General features: G+C 39.9%; 1 protein-coding gene and 1 long non-coding RNA gene across 2 annotated transcripts in view; both read right to left on the minus strand.

Moving 5' to 3' along the window:
- Positions 1–26803, minus strand: part of LOC105456015 — a 112000-nt gene that overhangs the window by 32701 nt on the left and 52496 nt on the right. The gene's annotated exons all lie outside the window — the stretch shown is intronic.
- Positions 11025–11761, minus strand: LOC105456013. Its single transcript, XR_975203.1, has 2 exons — positions 11636–11761; positions 11025–11540 (listed from the first exon to the last, which is right to left on the minus strand). It is a non-coding gene; the product is annotated as an uncharacterized LOC105456013 (long non-coding RNA).

Below are 26803 nucleotides of genomic sequence, written 5' to 3' on the forward strand. Positions count from 1 at the left end.
AATTATATATTCCAGTTGCTATACTCATTTAAAATGGATTAATCCAATTATTTATAATTTAAACGAATGCCATAAAAAAGAATTAATAGCAAGTAATTCGTTCGATCAAACGATACTTTATGATCAATAGAGTTTTAAACAAGACGCAAGAATCTTTTTCAAATATAAATTTTCTATACAATTGACATGTACGGATATCTTTACATTTTAAATGAAATTAACAGGAGATATACTACGATATCTCGTCTCTCGAATCCTGTCCGATCCAAAATGGGCTACGCGTAGGCGTCACTTGCTACACAACGGCAGGTGGGTAGGCAATCCGTGTACATGCTCCAGTGATACACTGCGATATTTGCGCGAGGAAATAGCAGAACCATGACTGGCTCTCCGGCGCACATACAGCACAGTCGAGATTATAATACGCGGAAAAAAACATCACTTTCACAAGAAACCCGCGATTAGTCAGCTTTAGATCCGTTCAGTCCGATCCGACCGGCCTACAAAGGAATTACGTAAGCTCGAATCATTTGAAAATATTTTCCAGGAGAGAGTAACGTATGCGCAGGGTAGCGCGTTATTCGCCGGCACACAGATTTCACCGCCGCCGATATTCCTGCAGCTTGACCTCTTACAAGATATTACTTAACATCTTATAAGTCGGTTTAACAGATCCTGGAAAGTAATGAGCGTCCAGGTTCGACTCCTGATCGAGATAATAATTCCTAGCGCGATAAATGAAGAAAAGAAAACTGCTTAACATACTGTTTGTACATAGCTCACCGCTGGATTATACAAGGAAATCTGTAATTAGAGACCATTATACCTGACGGTACATCAGAAATTTCTTTGTTATGATAATGCAAGTCATAACGTTAATAATCTTATCGGTAAAATAAAGAATAATAACATTGCAGATTGTTTTATGTACGATTGCAGATATACATATGCGATAACGGTATCATTATAAGTGACTGATGCAACGAGAACATCTATACTTGATACGGTCTGTCGGTTGGTGATATAGCGTCGTCAAAAATCTTTCAATTTGCAACCTTTTTGCAATGATCTATTGATTATGAAGGTACCCAGACGAGCGAGTGTAAATTCGAGTTATCGCGATTAATTAATAGAGATACTACGAATATTTACAAACATACAAATCCTAATTATTACTACGGCTATATAATTATAAAGTATGACGTATAATTATCTAAATTAACACACAAGCAGAATTACATATTAATTAATCAACTCAACGAATTGGATCGAGTATTAATTAAACAATTAACTAGATTAACTTCAGTTGACTGAAGTTTACTTGCTTCGGTAATTGAATTGTTTCCGATTACGATCAACTTCAAATACTCGCGGGCAAAATTTCTAAAATTTAAATCCGCGCTGACGTGCTCGTGACGCGTGCTAACATGTTAATTACCGAAGTATTGATCGGAGCAACGTGTGCGGTTGATATCATAACGTATAACGTAATAGCGGTAAGTGCACGCAAACTAGATTGAATCGAATGACTCAATATCGTTCCGACGTCGACACAGAGAAGAATTTACGTGGCTTGCGGCCGCGGATATGTCGTTTCTCTCTTCGCGGAACATGCGCGCGTTAATGAGGGAAACAACAGTACCCAGTGATTTCCATGAAAGTTGAGTAAAGATGTTATTTTGCCACGCAGATACCCTGACTTCCTTGATCGGGAGCCACCGCCGGAGTCAAGGCGATCGTAATTGTTCCCCCGTGCACCTTCCAATTGCGGGAACCGTCCGCACAGATGCTGGTAACGCTGTGAAAATCACGCGTTTTAACTTATGATATTGTAAAGGCCACGTTGAAGAAAAAAAAACGGATCATTTCGCGGCACTCATAATCCTTTCCAGGAATCAAAGTGTAATTATACTGGAAATGATTCTGATAAAAAATAAGTGATCAGCTGCGACTACCTGCAATCGAAGATTACTAAGTGGAATCCCGCGAGACATTTGTCATATATCATTCGTATTTATCCGCGTAACAACAGTAAATGTCGCGAAACCGAGATAACAGTACAAAGTAGATTGGCGTGATTGATCGCAAAGTTTATGATTGGTAATCGCGACGCGTGTCTCTTAAGTGTTTACGCACATATAAAATGCATCATAATTCGCATCGTACGAAAAATCTTATTGTTTGAAAAATAAATTCGGAATCAAGAAAATGTGGGAATACAAACGCGATAGTAGATGCACGTACACACAAAATCCCATAAAATGTGATACAAATTTTTTGAAAAACTGAGACAAAAAATTGTTAATTTCGAGCCATTATTTTGCTTAGATATTTAAAAATTCTGAGATGTCGGAATGTCAAAATCGGAAAGTGTAATACTCATTGTATTATAATTTTTTGCACATTCACATATTTCTGACAAAATGACAAACTGATTATATAACCACAGATTTCATTTAGTCCTCTAATTTACTTAATTAATTAACAGAAAAAGATTATTCGATGTGCTTACAACGTATAATTCATCTCGCATGAAGCGATCGAGAGATTAGAGATCATCATCTTCACGATATTGTTATTAAGTGGCGATTCATGCGAATGTCGCACAGTAGTCTGTTCCCGATAGGCTTCATAAACTGTGTTCACGCACACTTATACGCGTTATCCGACCGTGGAGAGATTAACTGCGATTATCTCAGGCGGTAATCGATCTGCAGTAATGATGGTACGCGAGAATAAAAAAAAAAGATGGAAGATGACAGTCGCGCGACGGAGAGGCGAGAAAAAAGACATATAAAAGATCGTCGAAGTAACTATTGAATGTAAATGTTGCGTAGTAGTGCTGTTGCGACACGCAATTCATAAGTGCGATCGTAATGCCCACCGAGAGTGCGTTTACGAATACCATTACGAGTGATGTTGTGGCATACGGAATTAACTGCGGTTACCATAAGTGCAAGTGTCATAGAGGCGAACGCGAAAGTAACGGTACAAAGCCGATTGCTTCATTTTATGTCCGATAATTGCGCATGACTGATTCATGGGCGAGTCAAATGCAATTAATAGCTACTAATAAAAGATGCGTGAGTGATGCGAGATTTATGCATTGTATAATTAATATACTTTTTTTTGTACCTTAACAAAGTTTTAAAGCAGAAGTAAATTGATGACGTGACTTGACTGATTGTAGCTTGGACTTGGTCTTAAAGTGCGAGAATGTCATTTTACGTGTGCCGCCAATCGGAAAATTAGTCATTACCATAAATGGAAATGCGTTAACGCGCGCGGTAGTCGGCGTCGTAAACAAACTCACAAAATTAAAGTCTCGATTTTCAAACCCCCGAAACTTGGAACGGCGCCAAGTCCCAGTTTTATTACGATCGGAACGTTTACTATAACGTTTCTATCTCGCGCAATTATGCAATTTTTGTTCTACTACTTTGACGGTCGTATATTTTTTACACTCTGGAATATAATATTAAATTGTACGGGACAACTTTTAAATTCAATAAATTAATTTTGTTGCGTTTCATCGCATCTTCCTATCGCACAAATGTTGATAGAGTTCTCTCTTGTTAGTGGCATAAATCTCGATATTCCTTGTTTCTCTTCCCATAATTACAACATATTGAAAACCTCAACTCTTGATTAAATCTCTCAAAAACCAAACTAATCAACGTTATAAAAAGTAGAGAAAATTGTTGAAATGTAAATTAATCAAATGCTGTAAATTAAGAGATTTATGCAGAGTGGAATAGATCAGTTTGACTTTTGAAAGACACACAAGTGTGCGTGATTTCCCCTTATTCTCAACATAATATGTAAAATGTGCAATCGTCTTGTCTATCGCTCGCACATCCTGACCGCACGTGAAAGATGCGGAAAATGCATAACTGTATATACAAATTCTAACTGTAAATCCCGAGCGTCCATGAAACGCATAATAATTAATTGCCGACAGAACGCTGGCGGTATCTCGGCTACATTTCTGGACAGCCAGCTGCGATTTTACGAGCCGCAAGAGCTCGTCAGAAATCATCTCGACGAGGTTGCTTACTTTGCCATTAGCGTATTATGGCAACAGAACGACGTTGTTAACGGAAATAGCCAAAATGTCGTTTTGAAACAATTTGTACTTGTTCAAATATTTTTAAGACAATTTTTCGAAACATTCAAAAATTTCTTCGATTTCAAGGAGTTCATAGAGTGATGCTAACATTATTAAATAATATTTCAGTTATCTTTTTATGGATAAAAGAGAAAGAGAAAAAAAGAAGGGAAGAGATAGAGAAAGCGAACACGAGAGAGGAATAAAATTTTTCTCAACAAAAATTTCCAGCAAAATCTAATTATGAAGATATTTAATAACTAAAAATTAGACGGTCTTTGCGAGTAAAGTGTATATAAGTATATACAATACGTAACACAGAGCACTGCCTCTTAATTGACTATTACAATTAAGAGAGAATTAATTTATAACAGGCACACGCCAATTTTTCACAAGCTCTTTTATGGAATTCAGCTCCTTTGACACTGTACGCAATTCCCTCGCAATTAATTTCAGCCGTCGACTTCCACGCACAAAGAACATCACCGTCAGAATTGATGAATCAAACGGCGTTTAATTAACTACGCGCCATCTCCTAACACAACTTTAGGGAAAATCAGATTCAAGACGGAGTACACGCTGAATACCGTGCTGAAACCAATCGTGATCCTATTAATCCCAGAGATATCAGATAATTCAAGACGAAAGGAACCGGTAGAACAAGAAAATATGTGGCACAACGCCGCGAGGGGAATTCTTTTCTCTTTCTCTCTCTTCTTCCCTTTCCCTTTTTTTTAAAGGGATCAGAGAAAAGGGTGACACTACCGTTGACTCGACACGACAGCGAGCTAATGATTAATCGACGACCCGACATTAAAATAGATCGGGTATAGGATCCAAAGTGGCCCGATATGTGTGCGGTAGCCGCGATTTGGAGATCCGCCAAAACCCGCTCGGACCGCGCACAGTGCGGACGACCGAAAGCATCGACGAGTCACCAGGAAGGATGGAAATAGGCGATTAGGCAGATGTGATCAATTTTGGAAAACCTCCCGTCGCGGAGTACACGCGATTCTCTTTATTAGACGCGCTGCCATGAACTATCCTACACTCGGGCGCGGCCAAAGAAAACATTTAATTTCACGTAGTGCCGCTGTCATCAAATGCAAAATCCGCTATTTACGTGTATATATTTTGAATTTAAATTCTACATTCTGCTGTTCTTTGTATTCTTTTTAAGGCAAACCTTATTCATTTTAACCGTGCATTCAATTTTGCTCAAAATTATACATCTAAGAAATAAAATTAGTCAAAATTAATATACACGGCAAGTTATTTAAATTCAATGAAACTAAAAGAATTAATAATTATAATCTATAATTACAAGTAATGGAAATTAAATATTAAACGATGTTTATATAATATAATTAATTTTACGGAACTATACACATATATGTATATATCATAAATGAAGGCTGTCTTCCAATATATTTCGCAATTAATTTTAAAAATTAGTACCTGTTGCAATGCGACACTATTAATTTTTCATCTATCTCTGCACATAAATAACTCAGTGCTGGTACAAATTGAAGAAAAATACACTGTCCTTTCTTTTGCGTTAAGCAGAAGGTGTCAGGACGATATTTCAGAGTGTCTACATAAAACGCAAGACGTGTGCGCACTATTCCTGGCGAGCAGTTATCATCTGTCACCGCCGCCGAATCCTAAACACACGTATACGACCGTTGAATTTAATTTATCGTTCGCGTTTAGCAGGAACAACATTAATCTACGGCCGCGCTTATACCGAAGCGCTAACCGCAGGATCGAGAGATGACGTATTAAATTCGATAATACGTTACAGCGGGTCGGAAAAGACAGCGTAAAATTTCGTGATTTGTCAAAAAATGACAGCACGCTCGACGACTATACAAACAGTTTAATGACGCGATCGTTAACTTCGATTCCGCACGGCCAGAACGCGGCGAGTGTCCGAAAATACGAACGCGGGGTCCGCTCTGACGAGCTCGTACAACGTAGTCACGATGATGAATGCAAATGACCTCGTCTTGATTCATCGCGCTTTCGACGGTGCCAGTGAAAAGGAAAAAAAAAACACAGAGACTCTCGCCAGAGAGGTGGCTCGAGACTTGGTATTTCGAGAATCTCGTAAGCCATTAAATCACCCGATACTTTGTTAGCGGATTTCTTCTGCGTCATTTTTTTTTCTTACGTGACACAGAAAGCGGGAGTCAGGCGCCGGCTAAATCGAGCTTTTTTTCCGCGAATCTGCATAAAGATCGTCCTGTCCGGTTGGCCGTACGCTCGGCTCGATACTGCGCAGCGAGCGGCGGCGGGAGGAATTATTTTGAGTGTATTACTCACGGTGCATCTGCTCGAAATAATTCGCAGAAATTACGTAGTCAAGATTTTCTAAGCGCCACTGACCCTTAAACACCGTATATAAAAATAAAACCCGCGCGCGAGGCGCATTAGTTATCACCCGCTACTCGTGTATCCACATCGTACGGCTTATACCAACGGTATTATACTACGTGTAAATTACTCTAAGCGTATTAAATATATTCTTAAAGATTAATACGAAGTATAAATCGTATCACGCTCTGTTTGCAACATGACCGAAATAAATGGAACGATACGATAGTCTCTTCCGGCAAACACGGTAGATTTTCATAATGTACTCAGCGTTAGATTAAACGTTTAATGAAGCACTTTTAGATACTTAAAATCACGGAAGAAGATTCTAAAAATATGATTTTTAATTAAATTCTAAAAGTAGCAAAAACGAATACGAAGCAACGAATTATATCTATATATATAATGTAATATATTTGATTACTTCATATTTTAATTTTTAAAACAAAATTTGAATGCGAATAACTGCAGCTGAGCAGATGAGAAAGGGGTGAAACAGAGTGAGAGAGCATTTCCTTTGCTAGGTTTAGCAGCGAGAGACCACAAAGAAAAATATACATTAGTAGACAACACTATATCCACCGCTCTTAGAACTCCGTCGACAGATTTGCGGCACGCAAACAGCGCAACGCTATAATTACGCTTTCGCCGACGGCAAATTAACTGGCGTACTTTCGACACAATGCGCACACGAACGATTGTTGGAAGTACGCGCATACATACGCGCATTGTGCGCGTGCATATATATATGTGTGTATGTGTCGCAATTTTGCTCTACGCCCACCTCGGCTCTGCGGGCGCATAATTGCATCGGACGACACGGTGTTGCGGGCGGTCGCAGTTAGTTTTCTTTTCGCGGCGGATATCACGCTCGGCCGTCCGTGAATTGGCGCGAAAACGACGACTACGGCCACTATGTATCCGCATTTTACGATTTCGCGGAAACAACAAGAACGACGAGCGGTGACACTTTGTCACCCTGCCAGAAATTCGTCGCTCCTTGACGGATAGCGCGTGTCGCGCGCATTTCTCGATGCACCGTGTCGTCCGTGTCGCTCGCGAAGGAATCGTGCGCGAAATAGACTCGCGGAAAAAAAAGAATCGCTGCGAACGCGCGAAACGAATGCGACGTCGATAATGCATACGAAGAAAGTTACGGATTGTAAAATTCGCAATAGCATATTTACAATAACACGCTCGAATTGCGCACTAGATTTTGAAATAGTATACACTTCTTCGTTTCGATATAATTATATACGATTTCTTGTCCACGGATACGTTCGTTCGTGTTTCACGTATAGTTCGACAAAGGTGCCTAATTCGATAAAAATAAAGCTGCCATCTTAATTTGACACGGGTGTAGAATCGCACCAACGCAAATTTCTGTACTTCCGCTTTCAACGCAGCTAAATCCTCATTCGCGTGTCTGTCATGATGCCAAGAATTCGTCGTCTTCTGATCTTTCGCTATCGCGGGATGTGTACAATGTGTGAGTATATGCGTACGTGTGTGTACGTGTGTCAACATAATGGGAGCGAGCTCACGACGTGCCGACGTTCGGGAAACGAGCTTTCGTGCAATAATGACGTCAATCGTAAAAAAAAATCGTAAAACCTTCGTATCCAGTTAACGAAACGGTCCGGAATATACCTTACGATCCGCCCCACGGACCCTCAATGAGATAAAATGTAACTGCCGAATATGCGCTTGCCTGAAAAAAAAAAAAAGATAATAGAAAAAGCTATCAAAGGTCTGGCAGTTTTATAGCCGTCTGAAAGTTTCGACTTCGACCGCCGTCGAAATGGAAATTAGGATTACACCGCGTGTAATCTCTCACCGTGTGCTTATAGATTTTAAAATTCGTCGGATTTTTCTCGAGCTCAACGAACCGTGTACCTTCGCGAGAAGGAGTTTTTCCTCAAAATTGAATCTCACGGAGATAAATGTCAATGAACTCACTCGTGCAGGCTCGATATTGTGAAATTATGGGATCGCGCTGAAAAATTGAATGCGCTCTCGCAAAACGCGAACGTTTCTCAGGTGCTCGATCAAGTGATTCGAATGAAGTGAATCGCGAGGAATCTCCTGAGAAACCTGGGAGTAACGGAAAAAGAAGAATGAGAGGAAGGGTGGGGTAGAGAACGGAAAGGATGCAGGCTGACGAGGTTTGCACTTTCTCGTAGATGACGTTTCTATTCCCGGGAATTCACCACGCTACGCTCGCAACCATTTCTGCGCAGTAAGGTCATTAGCGAGTTCTCTCCCGACAGCCTGGTCTATTTTCTTTATTTCCTGCTTGCTCGCGAAATGCCGCACGGCACACGGCCGACGTGAATATCGCGCGAAAGAAAACAAAGAGTGGTTCCCTTCGTTATTGCCCCTTGCATCTCGCGAGGTTTCAAGACTCTCTCACATCGCGAAAACAAACAGAGGCAAAATAGTTACTACGATCTTTTAAGAATCACCTGTAGATTTTTGAATAGTGAAACGCTAATAAAGGCTTTCGTAACATCTCCATAAATCCAATCTCGTTCCGAGAAACGTATGCAGGGCACGAGATAATCGCCGAAGTGACGGGACCAGTGACTCATCGTGTTTCGTTTACATCACGTATATCTCGCGTCACTACGAAATTATGTTTACTACTAGCTCATGATGAAACAGCGCTTTTTTTCTATTAGTATTTACGACATCTCAACCGTGATAACCGGAAGAGATCGTATGCGAGAATCGTATGCCGCCGAATTAAGAAATGCGAGATGAATTCTCAGAAATTCGTTTCTCAACTAGCGCGACCACGTGCTTGGCGCTTTAAATATGCGTCGCAAATAATAATACATCGTTCGATCGTCGAATTCACATTTCGACGCCTTTACGTTTCGGAGAAAAATTCAAGTGACCACATTTGCAATTCCTAGATTTTCAGAAAAAACTTGAAATAAATATTTATGAAATAATTACTAATGTTCTCCATATAAATTTTATTATTTATAAATATTATTAATACATAATGTACATAAATTCAATTTGAATTATCCAACTTCAATCTCGTAAAAAAGTTTGTTAGAGTTAAAACATAAAACTTTCTTTTAGTAATTTGAAATAATTCCAAATAGAAAATTTATAAATTGTATTTAATTAAAATATAATTATAAAATATAAAATATTAAATATAAATATATTAGCTTTCTATTCTTTTCAACAATCTTCTTGGGATCAACACGTTTTTAATTAATACTATAGTCAAGAAACGTTATAATATTTATACTATAATACTGTTATGTAATTATTATTTTATAGTATGTTAGCTAGCACGTATGTTAACTCAAGACCTTTTCGAAAGAGGAAATAATATTAGATACGCGTGAAAAGCTTATGTTTCACGAAAACGCCATCCATCGAATTACGTTATGAAATTTCAGAATCTACAATAGGAGCGTTAACAGATTCTGACAACACAGGTTGCTGCCAGCATTTCTGGAATTGCGAATATAACGTGAATAATGTAAACGACATGTACAACGTATCTCCCAAGTGAAAGCAGATGCGTTTGGCCGGCCGACAAATGTAGGTACATACGTTCAACAAAAGGCCGTTGTCCCGAAACAACGAAACAGCGATCTCGAGGCGAAGAGTTTCTCAATGACTGTTTTGACATTTCGGTCATTTGTGACATTTAGTCAGACAACCGAATTTTCTACTAAAGCCAAAAGAAGTCCCATTCAACTACTCTAAAGCACTGACACTTAAACAGTTTTGATTGGAATTAAATCTGATGATACCTACATCTACTAGATAAAAAGAAAAGTCTCGCAAGTCACTACAAAAAATTATGAGTTACTAATAAATTTCCGTATTTCTTTCATAAAAGTCACTCATTTTACGGCCTACATTTTACAATTACAATTACTTTTTACCCACGCGAGTTATTATCCCGAACAAACGCACTCAACGCGGCATGCAACGTGGCAATTTAATTTTCTCGAAAGCCACTATACACACGTGTATAGCGCATTAGGATGGTCTATCCTGACACGTGGTAAACCGATTAAATAGGACAAAGGTTCAATTCTTTCACAGCGATGGGAATAAATGAGCACGGTGCCATGAGGTATGGAGCCCGGGGTCGTCGTATCTCTGACGGCGATCAATGACACGGCGATGGCGACCTTTTAATCGAAACAATATCGCGTCTCCATCCAATTCACGCCCGACGAATCCTTCGCCGTGTTCACCGGGCGTGACGCCTCGCACAAATTGCCGTTTCATTAATTTCATTGATTCCGGCCGGCCCGTTATTCCGGAATTTGCGCGCGCGCATCCCAGCTCAACAACGCCCGGCGTCTCCCTCGAGAGAAGCCTTTATTGTAATTTCTCTCTCTCTCTCTCTCTCTCTCTCTCTCTCTTTCTCTCTCTCGCAAACGCGAATTCCGAAAGAGATGCATCAAAAAATGCAAATTTCAAAATAAAACAAACAGATACGATTCACATATAAAAATAATAATTCCTTTTTTTCCTTAAACTGGGTACAATCGAGCAATTCAATCGAAAAATCAATTTATTTCGCTTTTAAAATACATATATCGGTTGCATATTAAGAACTTCCGAGGTGGATACATATTCGTCATTATAGTAAATAAAACTTTCGCACGATAACGTCATCGTTATTATTGTCAGATAAAAATTTCATTTTGCGTGAATAAAGCAATTTGCTTCCCTCAAACTTCCGTAGAAATGACGTTGCCGGGAGTATAGTGCATCACGCATGTTTGCGGACACGTGCGCGCCGCGCCGAGAGGAAGGGCCGGGGGAGGATGCTCCACGGAGGAGGCAAAGTTCCAGGAAAATTTCGATTTCTTCGTATCGCATGCGGTTCGATGCAGCGCGGTCTTTACGAACCCTCTCCTCTCTGCTGCCCTCTCGCCTGCTCCCATTTCGCTTCCACGAAACCTCCATAATGCCACCGTGCATTTACAACGCTCTCAGCTCCGAAGATGAATACACGTCTCATTCTTCTCTCCCCTTTACAAGAGGAATACAGAGCGCAACCGCCGTCCTAAAAATTTCGCGGATCCCGAGTAAAGAAAGAACGAATTTCGACAAATAAAAGCGGGACGTAAAAAGAGATATCTGAAAAGTGTCGTTGCACACCTATACATTTCGGGATTAATTTTTTGGGAGTCGTTGCACGTGTGCGCGCGGATATTCCGGGAAAAATATATCGAGATGGTGACATCTAAGTGCTATCAATTTTCAATGTGTCGTCCCACTTTTGTTATTTCGAGATTTTTATTGTTTCGGATCTCCCGGTGTTAACATGTCCATCGATCCCGATACTAGAAAGACTGGTCGGCGCGCTATACTGCGCCAAATGCAAATTATTGCAGGTGGAAAATCGGCGATGATTTATCGACAGGAAGCTGTATTTAAAAATTAATCGTGTCGTATGGTGTACACGCGAGGGGGGTTATTCAAGCAAACGATAGTGCGTCGATCATAGTGTCATTTTAATAGCATTGATCGGCGTGTCTCGATTCGATCAAATCGATCGAGAATCAATCTACCCCCCGTACCTGATCTGAATACGTCACTTATTTTGGAGTGTTTGCCGATGGAATTAATGGATATAAACAACCGCAGCGAGTTAAACATGCATTAGAGATATACGGGGTATAGTCCACGGGAGAGAGGACACGGAGAGAGGCGTAATAAATAACAGCGTTTAATGAAGAGGGATAGAATCGATGGCCATTACGTTAATTCAATTATTTGTTAAATGACTATATCGAATATCCTCGATATTCGATGTATTTATTCAAAACCGTCTCTTCCTGTATGGTAGCAAAGACAAATTGCTAAAACTAATACTTGATTCAGCTGATCCAAACGATGAAACAATAGTCATATTATTAAATTTAACTTTTCAACTATTCCTTATCGCAAAAAGTATTTCGGAAAACAGTAATTTATACTAAACTAATAATTCATGAAAACAAAAATGTGACTCTCTTTCTCTTTCCCTCTAATATAAATAAAATGTCAACTTCGTATCACAATAATGTCTACTCATTATCATATATTTCGCTTTTTAAGCATACCACCATTCCACGTCATTCCTTAATATTAACATAAAATTATTATCAATTGATCTTAATACCTTGTATTCAATGTCAAAATATTTTATAATTACTAGACGGAAATAAGTAAGACACAATATAATATGAATTATTAAAAATCCGGATAAATCTCATTTACATTATCATAAAGACTGATCGATGTAAAAGGGATAAATGACAAACGTTAATGATTCGATTAACATTTCAGAATTCATGAAATACGAGCGGCAACACGGCGCGGAATTAACGACGTGTAAATTAAAATCTCTTGACGCGAGAGATCGTGGTTCTTCGAAAACTCTGAGCAGATCTAATACGACAGTCGTTACGACGGCGACGCGTACCATTCGCGACAGCGCTCGAGGAGAGGAGATCGAGAGCGATAGGATAAAAAAGAACGCATGGACCGCCAGCGCAGTTTCTTGAATCGGTCCGGAATAGCGAGGAGGGAACACACGTGTCCCCGGACGCTAGCGCGGAAGACCCCCTCTCGTTTTGCATTTATGACATCAGCGACTAATGTTCGCATCTCGACCGAACCTGTCCCACTTCGTCCGGTGAGTAACGCATGACATCAAGCCCCATTAGGCACACCTACCAAAAGCCCGATTGCTCGCGAGGTCCATTGTGATTATTATAGATCCATGGCGTCGCCATGGCGAACTCTTATCTCTTATGTTTTTGTATCTCCGACCACGCGTATACAACCTATAATGCCGGCGTTACACGAAGTCAAGAGAGTCAAGGGAGACAGCTAAGATTCGTATCTCTTTCAAAAGTACTCTTTCAAAAATAAATTTCCATAAAACGGAGAAAAAACTTCTCGCCACTAATAGAGGAAATTTTTCTCTTGTTTTTTTTTTAAATTTTTTCTAAATTAGACTTGCGTATATACAACAATTAGAACGGCATAAAAGGTAACTCGTTAAAGTCAGCGAGAGAAACTTGCGATCACATCGTGATTCGTATCTATGCAAATTATAAAAAATATCGTACACAAACGTTACCTATGTCTTTTTTCTCGTTCTTCGAATAATCCAAACAAGAATTTCTTCGAACTGACGGGTTATCGTTATCGGGCACGATCCAAACTGTCAAGGAACATTTCCGTATATCAGTTCGATGATAAGACGAGTAACAGGCTCGGAAAGCTGACACTTCTTCCTAGATATGCATCACGGAGGAATACATCAACAAACAAAATCGGATATATGCAAATGCTATTCCGACACTTTGTTGTTGTAGCCTCGTTTTTATTTACCGAGAAAACAACCTTTCGATAAGAAAATAGAAAAATTCTGTTGAATAATAACAAAACGATTCTGACTGTCGTTTTACTCGAACGTATTTATCGTTGGACAATCACAAAGCAAAAAGTATATAATAATTTCCGCTGCCAATATTTAATTTTAGCTCATTTCTGATAATAAATATTTTGTGTAATCGTTTATGTAAAATAATTAGATAATATTCTTATTAATTGTTATTGCATTTAATAGAAATCGATATTTTCTACGAAATCATTTACATGGAAGAAAATGTATTCTAAAAAGAATTAATTTTGTTATGGTGATTCTTTTTTTAGACTAATTGAAGTAGAGATAATATAGAAAATGGCTAGTTCATTCACGCTTTTAATATCGAGGACAGTTGTCAAGCGTGCGACAAATTGAAAGGCCGGTATCTCGATTATTGCGTTAGATTATCCCGCGTCTAGCAGAACCTGTTCCGCCATAATCGGTGAGTAACGCATGACATCAACCCCTATTAAGCGCTGTTGCATTTATATCGATTTATGCAAAACTTTCATACGGCCTCGAGAGACGCCCCTTTATCGGTACGAATCAAGCTGCGTAAAAGACGGCAATAAGGTCAGTTGCAACTATGTATAAGTAGAAAGTTGCAACTAAGAGTCTAATTAAAATGTATGTTCCTTTGTGATATTTATCGACATAAGTATAAATTCCTCCGTTCGAAAATAATAAATATAATAACATATCTGTTGTTCAGAAAAATAATAAATTTGATAATAATAATTATTGCATCAATTTACTGAAACTTCAATATATATAATTATATGTTTATGACATTAATAATTATAACGTATCGAGAATTTTGAATTATATTTGTAACAAAATTCCAAAGAGTGAAGATAATTTAGCAATGTCTCGGGCAATTAAAAATAATATGCATGCATTGTTGTATCTTGTTGCGAAAATTATTTTTGTTTAATGCAGAAAATACATACATCTAAAAATATATCTTTTTGATATTTCCGTAAATTCGTTCTGTTCTTGAGAGATTCATAATTATCAGAGATAGAAATTAATGTATTTATATAATGTCGTGGGTTGATATATGTATACCGATATATATTGATATACATATTGTATAAAATGCCGCTTATGCATATGGTAATGAGCCAATGACGCATACCTTATGTCGTATCCCGCGGAATTCTTTGCATTAAGTTATCAGGAATTATTTTTGCGCACGATTGATCGAACGGCCGATTCACTTCCATTCCGAGGCGCGCATCGATCTTTTTATGCAACGCGTATATGCAAAGCGGGCACGCGCGTCTGAATCGCGAATGAACGATGAAAAGAGGAAGCTGTCGCTATCGTCGATCAGCTTCTGCTTCTTCATCAGGACAAACTCCATTTTTATGCGCGCATACCAATCCGTGAATAGCAAGCGATTATGCCTGTGTAAAATAAGTCAGTCCACGAAGAGACATCTTCGACAATACGTCCGCGTTTTACCGCGGATACAATCCGATCCTCCGTCCTTCGACTCCGCGATTATCTTAAACCTGAAAAATTTATCTCTTCCTCCATGAACATTTTGACGTTCTTTCTTCGAGTTTCTCTCATCGATCACGCAATGCAACGCGCCCGCTCTCGTTTCGCAATGTCAATTTTTCACGCGAGCTTCCGAGGTGTTGCAGTGTGTTCGAGAAAAAAAAAACTGTTTTACTGTTCCGCGCAGACCGATTCCGGGAATAACTTAAAAAGTCTCGTGCGAATTCTCCCAGTACACCGGTAGAAAAGACGAATATAACTCCTTCGAAAAATGCAGCAGTCGCGAGAACGAGGGAAGAGAATAGATCGCATGTGTGTATTCTCTGCAATTTGAACGTCAGCTTGAGGGCGTACGAACGATATGGTTTTACGCCATCCCGACACCCGGAATGTGGGAACGTGATTCCTCGCTTCCCACGATTCTTATTTCGGAGACACGACACGATCGCTTGTAAAGTCGAACTCTCCTACGTGCCTCTCTCTTTCTCTCTCTCTCTCCCATCTCTCATCTCGGAGATGTTCTTTAATTCTCCAGTAACAGATTCCGTACATTCTAACGTTCCAGTACAAATGACAAAAACATAAGTAATTCTTAGAACAGAGGTAATATACGAATAAAACGTAATAATTACGCGAATGCTTTTTTAATTTATGAAACTTGTCTTTTCGGCAAAAAATTCTTTCCTTTTTTCTCTCTGTTAAAAATTAGATTTATTTTTTGTTTATTATAAATAATTCGTCACGACAATGAAAAATATCTAAATAATTATTTCGATATCCTACACTTCCTACAATTCCTACACTTTAATACATGTTCCCTATATGATTAAATTTACACATGTCCAAGACAAATTTGATTTAATACATTTGAACTTATGTGAAATATGTTTCTTTCTATAGAATCAATAATTCAAAGAATTGCACGCTTTTACGATTTGCAAGCATATTAAAGTCGGAGAGCTTCCAGGAAAGTTTGTCACAACAACCACAGTTGCTTCCGCAATGAGCCAAACATCGTCGTTTCGAGGTAAACGAGGGAAGAAGGATAAGATAACCAAAGAAGAAGCGCACTGTTCGCGATTTCGACGTCACTTTGGCAGGGCGCCATACGCTCTCTCGTGCCGTCTCGGCACGCAGAAGCGTGGGAGTGGAATTCCCTGATTCTCACGAGCCTAATTTTGGGATCGCGCCGCTGCTCCCGATCGGCCGGAAGCTGAAATTACAAATTTGGAGCGATGGCCCATTTTTTTTTTTCGAATGTGGTAACTTTCGGCAAATCTGTTCCGGAATCACCGATCTTCGTTTATTCGCGTCTTCGAGGAAACGACCACGACTTTGCGCAGGATACGTGTCACGTACGAAGAAATATTATCGAAAGACTGAAATAGAGCTGATTAATAAAGAAAGTCTTGTTCCGTCACCGATATACATTTCAAGTACGTAAGAAGAAATCACACTGATCTCTCTGACGAATCCGCGAAGTACGCATTTCCAAAACGGATACTTCACAATGTCTAATTTTACACGCTTTATTTTTCCGCAAAACCCACACTCACCAAAATAGCCGCTTCTGAGTTATTACAGCATTGAACTAGCGCGAGCTTTTCGGTCTTTCGCGAAACTCGCGTTGCCTTGGCTTCGATTCCCGTCGTCGTCGCGTCCTCAAAGGTTACCGCGCGCCGCCGAGACTCGTTGCATTAAAATTCGTGTCGCGTGTATTTCTGGCGCAGCGCCCCGATGCGACGCCGTGAGACGGCAACGCGCGCACACCATAATGCAGCGTGTGTCTTTTTTCCTTTTTTATTTTTCACAGCGGGGGATTCCGCCTTCAGCATTCGATCGAATTCCCGCGCGGCCCCGTTCCGCGAACTCCCGCGTCCCGGCGCGGCGCGACGCGACGGCGTGTCCTCGTGCCTGACATTTTTCGAAAGCCTCGCTCGCCTTGGCACCGACCCCGCCGAGTCGTACATTTTTCCGACCGAATATCATGTGTCGTGAATATTTTCAAGAGAGCCCCGCTTTGTTTACGATATTATTTCTCACGCTGAAATTGCTTCGCCTACCAAATATCTCAAATTTTTTCGGCGATTTTGCTCGGTTTCTCGCGATAGGCAGATAATATTTTATCAATCTGGATATTACCTCATATCTTATAAAGCGATCAGAAAACAAGAGAGAGAGAGAGAGAGAGAGACGTTGAAATTTATATCTTTATCCAAGAAACTGTGTAATCTACTTGATTATAAATTAAATTTGATTATAAATTAAATACACAACTGATTATGTGATTAAAAAGAAATCAAGAATAGATAATATTTATTTTCTTCAATCGCAATAAATAAATCAAAAAGATAAATATATACGCGGCAGAGTTGCATCGTGCGAACAGACAGGGCTATAGAGAATAAATTCACGGTTAACGGTTCGATAGCGATCGCGTGGGTGTAACGCTCTAACGAGTCGTGTCATTCCCGGATGATAATGTCCATACGGGCGGGAGACAGCGGCGCGTCGACCTTCGTGCCGATCTCGCCGCGGAATTAACGACATTCCCGGCTAGCCTATGTCACACTGCGAGGAGACCTATGACCAACGGCGGTGGCCGGCGAATCGTTTCTCCGAACCGAATGCGCGAATCATGACGCATAAATTGCCGTGATTGTCCGCGCATGGCCGAGTCGGAACAAAAGGAGAGAAATTGCGACCAGGAACTTCATTTGCGTCAGACCAATTTGTACCGAGTGCTCCGACGTGCATCGTAAATCATCGTCGACGGACGTCGCCCCGACAGTACCTGTCGTTTTCCGAATCAATTCTTACAAGAGAAGGAGAATAAAGTAGATCACGGAGAATACTAGACTGATGTACGGACGCACGAGAAACAAATTGTTGTAAAATCTACAAGAGCTCTAAAGTAATATGGACTTGCAATTAGCAAAATTTTGAAGAGCCATCGGGAACAATTAGTTGAATTTGGATAATAATACAGAATACAAATTATAACGGGCGACTCTCCCCGCGTAGCTTTGACCAAAATACAATTCAGAAATAATTAATCGACGTAGATTGCTTTGCACAAATTTGATGAAAATTGTTTGATTGGTTTTCGATTTGACCGCATCAATAATTCGAATTGCTACAATAGCTTGGAGTACTATCGGCACGTCACGATCCGGATTTCAACGCGCTTCTCAATATAGTATCCCGCCAATTCCGGAATAGCGACGAAAATAAGCTACCGAGCAATCGCCTCGCACGCGGCCGCGGGACTTCGTACGGATCGTTATAGCGGAAAGTGGGGCGTTCGTAGTCGGAGAAAATCCTATAATAAAGTTGCAAAAAGTTGCGCGTACCTCTATATAGTACGCGGCAAAGATCCGGAATTTCAACTCAACCGCGACCTGCGGCGAACGAGTGATGAGAAACATTACCGTTGGGAATTGGACGCGCGCCACCGATGGACACACACACGAGCTGACTAATCGAATATGCACTTCGTAGGCTTATTCCGGTTCTTCGAGGAAACCTCTTTCGCAAGCTCTCACATACCTTTCCGCCCGCAGCAGTTTATTTCCGTTGTATAATTCGTGAAAATAAATATTTCTCCGGAACGCGCAGGCGTGTTCTCGAGCGCGAATCCGCTCGCGAGCGGAATAAACCTGTCCAAATTCGTCACGCTCGTCTCGGTGACGGTTATAAAACCAGAAAATTCAAAGTGACTCTACGTGAAACGTGAACGCCGAAATGCGATTAATTAACGAGCAAAATAAACATCTGCGAGGTGTCGCGCACGTCCGCAATATGATGCGGTGAATAATTTCTCGCGTTGCATAAGTCAGAGCACCTGAATAAAAGCAGATTTATATATCTGCATAAATCTCCTGGGCATATTTCAGAAAATATGCATACAATATGCGCACATATAATTATTTGAAGATATATTTATTTAAATAAATAAAATGTGTATCAATTAAATTATCTTATAAAAAAATCGTTTAATTTCTGTTATTATATGTACACACATATTAATTAATTTTTAATTTTTCAACAAAGAATTTCCTGCATGTAAATATAAAATTAACGACTGTCGTTAATTTCAAGATAAAAATAAAGATAATTGCAATTACGGTTATTACAAAAAACAACTATGTCCACGTGTCGATTGCATTTCTATTGATCTCTTCAAGGATTAATAGTAACTTTCTAGAAAAATTACAATGGCGTCTATGTGGCGCGTGTTTATCAATTTCTACTGATGTCACTTAATCGTAGATTGCCGTATTTGTTTACCGTGATGCACGTTATGGACAATAATGTGTTTCTCTACGTCAATTATTCCCGGGAAATCTCGCGCGTCGACACTATTAATCGCGATTTCTTCATGACAAGACTTTGAACTTGCCATTGCTTAGACTATTTAGTTCTAAGTTCCGCGTAATAAATATTGCGTAAACATGGTTTATACGTTAATAAAGACACATTAATCATCAACGAATGCATCTTTCCTTACTGTCGCATAGAAATTTCGCAAGATCGAACAAGCATTCGAAGACAGAGACTCAACGAAAGTTTATGTCACAACAATAATACTTAGAGAAAGAAAATTATTTTTATCTTTTGCAATTTCTTTAACGTATTTGATGCAAAATTTTTGGCAATTAGAAATGTCTTTATTATTCACGGAAAATTCACGGTCATCCTCCTTTTCTTGAGACAATGAACTCTAATTTCTTCAAAAGGCGCGTCAAATATCGTTCGGAGAAAAATTGATTGTTTAAAACAGACTTGTCGACACCTTCTTGACAAGATTAATTACACAGTGCGTGCTTACGCCGCCGTCATCTACGCAAGCTGTTATCGATCCCGTAGAATCGAGTGTGTGTGTTATTCGTTAGTGGTTGCGAGCTACTTGGTCTTTCTCTACACCGTAAGTTCGAGTACTTTTAGCTAAGCACACAAAACACGTCCTCTATTTACGGAGCGATTTCCGGTAAACTAGAAGCATCGGTATTTAGCGAGAAACAGCTCAGGTTGCCGTAAATTATCGCGCGCGATCAACCGGCCGGATTATTAATCTCGGAAGATAAATCGCCTCCGTTAATTTGACCGCAATAATATTTCCGCGTCGAGGAAAATATCGATCCCTCGCGACCGAGTAACTCCGTCTAATGAATTTTTCAGGTTCGCAAAACGGAATGCTCTATTTTCAATATCGAGAAAATATCGGTCAGAAGGGTATCTAAATTATCTAAATTAATTAACGTATTATTACCGTAAAAGCTGGTTTAAAATACGCACGTCTAATTATTTATTGTGATCCTGTTATATTGCTGAAATGATTTATTGACAATATTATAACTATGAAAAGAGAAATACATTATGCACATGTTTGAAGCTTTCTTTCATTTTTAGCAACTGTATCTAATGCTAATTGCCGTTATAGTCGTAAATGTTAATTGTTATGTATGGAATGACAATTTTCGCGAAATTAGATTATCTCATACGTCTTTAGCGCTCCATATATCAATTTAACCTGTCTTTTTATAATAATTGCGCATTTGAAAATTGAAATCCGATTATTCAAATATTTGTGACACCGAATAATGTAGTTAAACCGAATATACAGACACAAAGTTGTCCCATTTTTCGATTTATCTCGTAGCGTAGATTAGTTCAATACTTAATAATATACAGATCGTATGTTCCGAAATATCGAGCAGATCGCAAATGCTCTCTCGAGAAGTACGGCCAATTAATCGTTAAATGACTAGCTCCATATTTTTTTTCAAGAGATACACCTGAGAAAATATTGACGGTCGATGATGAATTCCGGTGCTTTTGCGGCGGTTTCCATTTGCGACCGATGCATCGGGCGCGGACGCCCGAGTGCTTTCGGATGAGCACACAAAACACGTACTCGTATTTGCGGAGCGATTTCCAGTAGCCGCACGACGCCGTTTCGCGAGAAACACTCCGGCAATCTCGCGAAAGAACCGTCGCGAAATAAAACGGTGCCGCAGAGATGTTTGTTCCGCGCAAATCGTAGGAAGCTCTTGGAACAAATTCCGATAAGCAATGCAGTTTCAGAGCGGTATCCACGGCGGCGGAGAAATGCGACCGGTGGAAAAATGCAATTGCCGTAAACGCAGTCAAGAAAAACAAAGTATGTATTATTCATAAATATTTGAATTAAGGTACTCATATAATAACCAAGTGTATAATAAAAATACTGAAAGTGTTTGTGTGCTGAAAGAAAATTTACTTAATCTATTTCTATATATAAGATACAAATTTATATTTTCAATTTAACACTTCGACGAAAAAGTTTCTTCTGTCATTGGCAAGAATTTCATATATTAAATTTCTGATATATATTAGTATCTTTTCTTAAGATTAATATAAGTTTAAAAATAATTTCTTAGAGAATTTTTCACGATAAGTTGCAATCATTTATAAATTTCGCTTTTTTAGTTTTCACAATATATAGCATAAAATACATAAATGTGAATTGCGAGTAACGAGATATGGTTAACATTCGATTTTTTAAATAATTCATCAAAAACTTATATTTATCGTTCGACCTCGCTTCGAGAACGTTAAAATGAATGGCGCCAAAAATGGAGGACGAAAACGAGTTTCGATCTACATCGGGCGAACCAGACAGAACGTTCGATCGTGTGCGGATTCTTAGGCGATTCCGATTCCAACGTCGACTGCTCCTAGAACAGATCCCAATAATGGAAACTGTTCCACGGCCAGTGCGAAATCGCCAGAATGTCGCGACCCGCCGATGGAATTTGCGCGAGATGGTGATCAACCGGGATCGAATCGGCGCAAAATCGCTCTCTATGTCCGACCACGATAAAAAGAAGATATTCTCCGCGCGTAAGGATTCGCTCTGGAATCCCGTTCGATAATTCATGGAGACAAAATCACGATGTTCCACGAACGGCGGTCTGTCGGCGATAAAGAGAAACGTTTCCTCTACCTCGTTATAAAAAATGTATTTTCCGATATATCTGCTAGAAATTGTATCTTCAGGGGAATTATATCTTTTACCGAGTTAATTTGTCCTAACTGAAAAATTAATAAGCATATATCTCTTATTATTAAAAAAAAATGGACAACAAAATATACCTATGGTAAATCCAATAAGTCAGAGCTTATATTTCTTTTCTTTAGCAATTATAATTAGGAATTAATTTTATTCGATTCAAACTCTAATATTTTTCTTAAGAAAAATAGAGAATCGTTAATTTCGTATCATTAAATAAGTGAGACATATATGTATTATCTTTGCTTAAGCACCAAAATCTTCTAAACAGGGAAGTAAGCGTGTTATAACAAACTTCTTTCTCTCACAGAAAGAAGATTAATGTCTTATTGCGTATTTCCAAAGATTATCATTGGTCGTTGATGACAGGTCGGCGATAATTTCCGATCAAACTTGCTTCGATAATGATGATAATGATAATTAGAGATAAAAAAGTTTATCCATTATAATTGTTTTCGCCAGCATACATGAGTAATCTACGATTTGTAAAAGCGAACATCGACAATAAGCTTATTATTATGATTTTACATGCAAAAGAATGATCGCCTACTGGAAACGTGTATTACATGTACAGTATACACGTCCAATAATCTCTCCGCGCACGCGTTACAGAAAAATACAACATAATTCTATACAACAAGATCACTTCACACGAAGTCAAGATTTTCCAATCTGTAAGAGGGTTTCCGAAAGATCGGTCACAGTTTTGACCTGCAGTTACATCGATCGGAAATTCCTGCTCGAACAGTCGAGGTACAAAAAGGACAACCTCTCTAATTGTCCATCTGGTAGGAACAACATTGCTTCGGCAAGAGAAAAAAAACAGGTAGTGCTTTGATGAAAGAGACCGAGCTCCTTCATTGAGAACTCGCAGAACCGATGCGATTTTCAATCCCTTTCAAGGCCCTTCGTCTCAACGACGCGGACCTTCCATTCAGCATTTCTTACGCCAACGAACGTCCCCGGAAAGAAGCTCCTTGATATTCCGCCGGCGCGGCGCTCACGCATCCAGCCCGCGCGCTGATAATACTCGCTTCACGAACGGGGTCCGATGCCCCCTCGTATCCCCTCGCGCGGGGGCCGATACCCCACTACTCGCGTGAGGAGGATCCCACAGGGGGCCTGTCCGCGTTACGTGGACATAAAAGGTAACCCCACGGCCACGAGGATCGTCTCTCTGACACATTGACACAGCCACTGAGCTTACGTAGGTTCTTCCTCTCTCTCTTTCTCTCTCTCTCTCTCTTTCTCTCTCCGCCCGTCGAAGATTCCTCTTTCTTTTCTCCCGATCTTCCTCTGAAGCGCGCGTCGAACCCTTCTCTCTAGATTACCCGTTTACGTCCACCTCTCTCTTACCCGATGCCGCTGCAGATCTCGTCTGCCATCTGATCGATTGCTCGGCGCTCGCTCCGGCCGGCTTTTTTTTTTTACCCGACGTGGAATTCCGACTCGCCGTAAGATGCGCCGCGATATTTGGAAATGCGGGAGGTCTGCGGCAAGGGGTTATAACGTTGCACAGAGATTGAGAGGCCGCGCGGTAAGTACGATGCTCTTGTACATATGCAGTGTATGTATAAATACGGAGATGAGACTTCGGTTTGCATCTTTTGCGTATTACGAGACGCCACGAGTCAAGGGTTGCTTTACGACAGACAGTTACGTGCGCACGTTAGTGTGTGGTAGTAAGTGGAAACAAGTGGAAACTGCGCAAGTGAACGTAGCATATTCCTGTTCTGTTACTATCAAGTGTACCCTGTTGTTGTAGCTGCTTTGTAGAGGCTTGTAAATTGCGTTATCATACATTATCGCGACGTCTTGTCCGCGATTGTAAACTAATTGCCCTCGTCTTAAGTGTCTGCAGTATCATCAGTCTTCTGCAGCATATTACTGCGGTATATTAAACATCATATATTTTCTTATAGAAAATTTTACTTAAAATAGGTATCAGAATTTATTATTTCATTAAAAGCGCTTGCCCCTGCCTCACAAGGTTCAGGTAAATTTAGATTCTTTGGAGAACTATATTTTTTTTTTACAAATTCATCGAAAGAAACACCGGAACGTGGGTTTAAGATCTCAGGGATCCCGCTTTCAAATCGTTACCACGTGCCATCCCCGGAAAGTCATCCTAAAAGTGCTGCAATGACTCAGCCCGTCGGAAAAATAACCGTGAGCTTCCCGGCGAGCCGATGCGCGCGGTGAGCACAAAAAGCGCACCTCGAACAACCTATACGAGGAACAGGTTGTGCACGATGTCCTGTCACCGGTACGGCAAACCTGATCTCCTGCGAACGAGCGAGATAACCCGTTGAGGCGAAAGAGACGAAGCGGAGGGAGCCAGGCCGCTTGACGGTGAGGCCGGTGAGGGAAGAAAAAGAAGGACGAAGGGACAGAAAGAAGGTAGGGAAAGAGAGGGTACGATAAGACAGAGGAAGACAAGTGAGAAAAGGAAAAATGCGGGACTACGCAAACGAGGGATGAGACGGAACGACGAAGAAGGCCGGGAGAATAATAATATAGAGACAAGGAGGCAAGATAACGCACGGCGCCGCTCTGGCGTCCATTCATGCTTTTTACTCGTTAGCGGTTATAGCTCGCACGGGTCGGGTAACCTCCGTATCACCTTGTCTCACCTGCCCAATGCGGCTCCTCTCGCTCCAGGGCCTCTTTCCCTATCGATCTCACTCTAGTTGACCCTAAAGAATACGTACGAGCGGTTTGTACTCCGCAGTCCGAATCAGTCGAGAGATCCTCTTTCGTCTTATTCATCCTCGGATGGAACTCGCCAGATGTGCGGAAGCAAATGATGATTTAACTCGAACATGAGGTCGATTAATTAATAAACCATTAAGTGAATAATGATTATTTAATTTTAATAATTACAATAAAATTAAGAAAACACCGAATATTTATTTAAAATTGAATAATTCTAATTTTCATATAAAAATATTATAACATATTTATTTAAAATTGTGAAAATTTGATCCAACAAAAAATTTAAAAATTCCAGAAATTATGAGAAGATATAATAAATATAAATTTTATCCTTATTTATTGCGATTTACGATATTGATTTCATTTAGTTTTCATTACGTTATTATCTATGATATGTTGCGCTATGCACTTTCCGAAGGAACTAATCGATTCGGTCGCAGGTGTGCGTGTGCGTACACACGTGCAACAAGTATGCACGCGAGTATGCGAACGCGTTGCAACGCAGTAGAGCTTCTCTCTTGCCTTATTCGCTCCTAATACTTCGAAACTAGTCACAGTTTCAAACTATCTACTAGTCTTCTCTATGCGACACATATAACATCAGCCACACATATACGACGTATATCAATATATTGTAAGATATAAAAGACATCTTCTTAAATATTAATTATAATTTTCAAAAAACCGATAATATATGATTTATTCAGCTATGTGTATATATATCTACTGTCACATTCTGTGCGCTTGTATCTAGTCCAGGTATCCAATATATTCACGTCTAAAACTCGAGCGACTGATTTCATTAAACTACCATTGCCAGCATTATTGTACATGCGATTCCATACGTGTAATCAATAGGATCAAATAACTCACCGATCGTTTCCGCGATGGAGGGATAAACCTGCTGTTTTCGATCTAACGATGGGAGTCATCAGTGGTGAAATTGTTCAGGAAATCACACGAGCGGCGAATTACGGTCGTTAGAGGATCATTTTCTCGCATGCACGAGAGAGTATCGATATATCGCGCAGGAAACCAACTTATTGCAATCATGCTGTCAATAACCTACCCAGATAAAATCAGTTCAGTTCAACAGTCTCTCGATTGGCAGAAATAGATAAGGCTGCATAGCATAGACGGTTAAACAAGTTGTGAAGCGTGGCTAATATTGTTTCTAACATTTTTAACCTGCTTCTGCGTTATTCAGGGCGAGCGATTAAAGTAGAAATATGTAATTTGACATATCACCGCGGTGAAAGAGACGTCGAAAACTGCGTTGGCGAAAATTGCGGTCGACTCCGATTCGATTATTACAAACCCGCTACACGGCACCGCGATCAATATTTGTCAATCGACCTGTCTTGGAAAATAACGTCGTTAAGAGTTCAAACGCCCAATTATCACATTATTATTAATCGGGGAAAAAATACACCGAAAAAATTGGCGTGACGAAAGCCATAGACTCGCGCCGTCGATGCGTTGGCGAAATGTAATCGATGTAAATGTAGCATTACGGAACCAACGCCGCACACGCCTGTATATCAAGCTTCAATTCGCTTTCGAGAAAATAACGTCGTTAGAGATCAACGTTCAATTATCTCATTATCGTCTATCGGAATCGGCAGCGGAT

Source organism: Wasmannia auropunctata, unplaced genomic scaffold, assembly GCF_000956235.1.
Source record: "Wasmannia auropunctata unplaced genomic scaffold, wasmannia.A_1.0 LD335828.1, whole genome shotgun sequence".
Classification (NCBI taxonomy): Eukaryota; Metazoa; Arthropoda; class Insecta; order Hymenoptera; family Formicidae; genus Wasmannia; species Wasmannia auropunctata.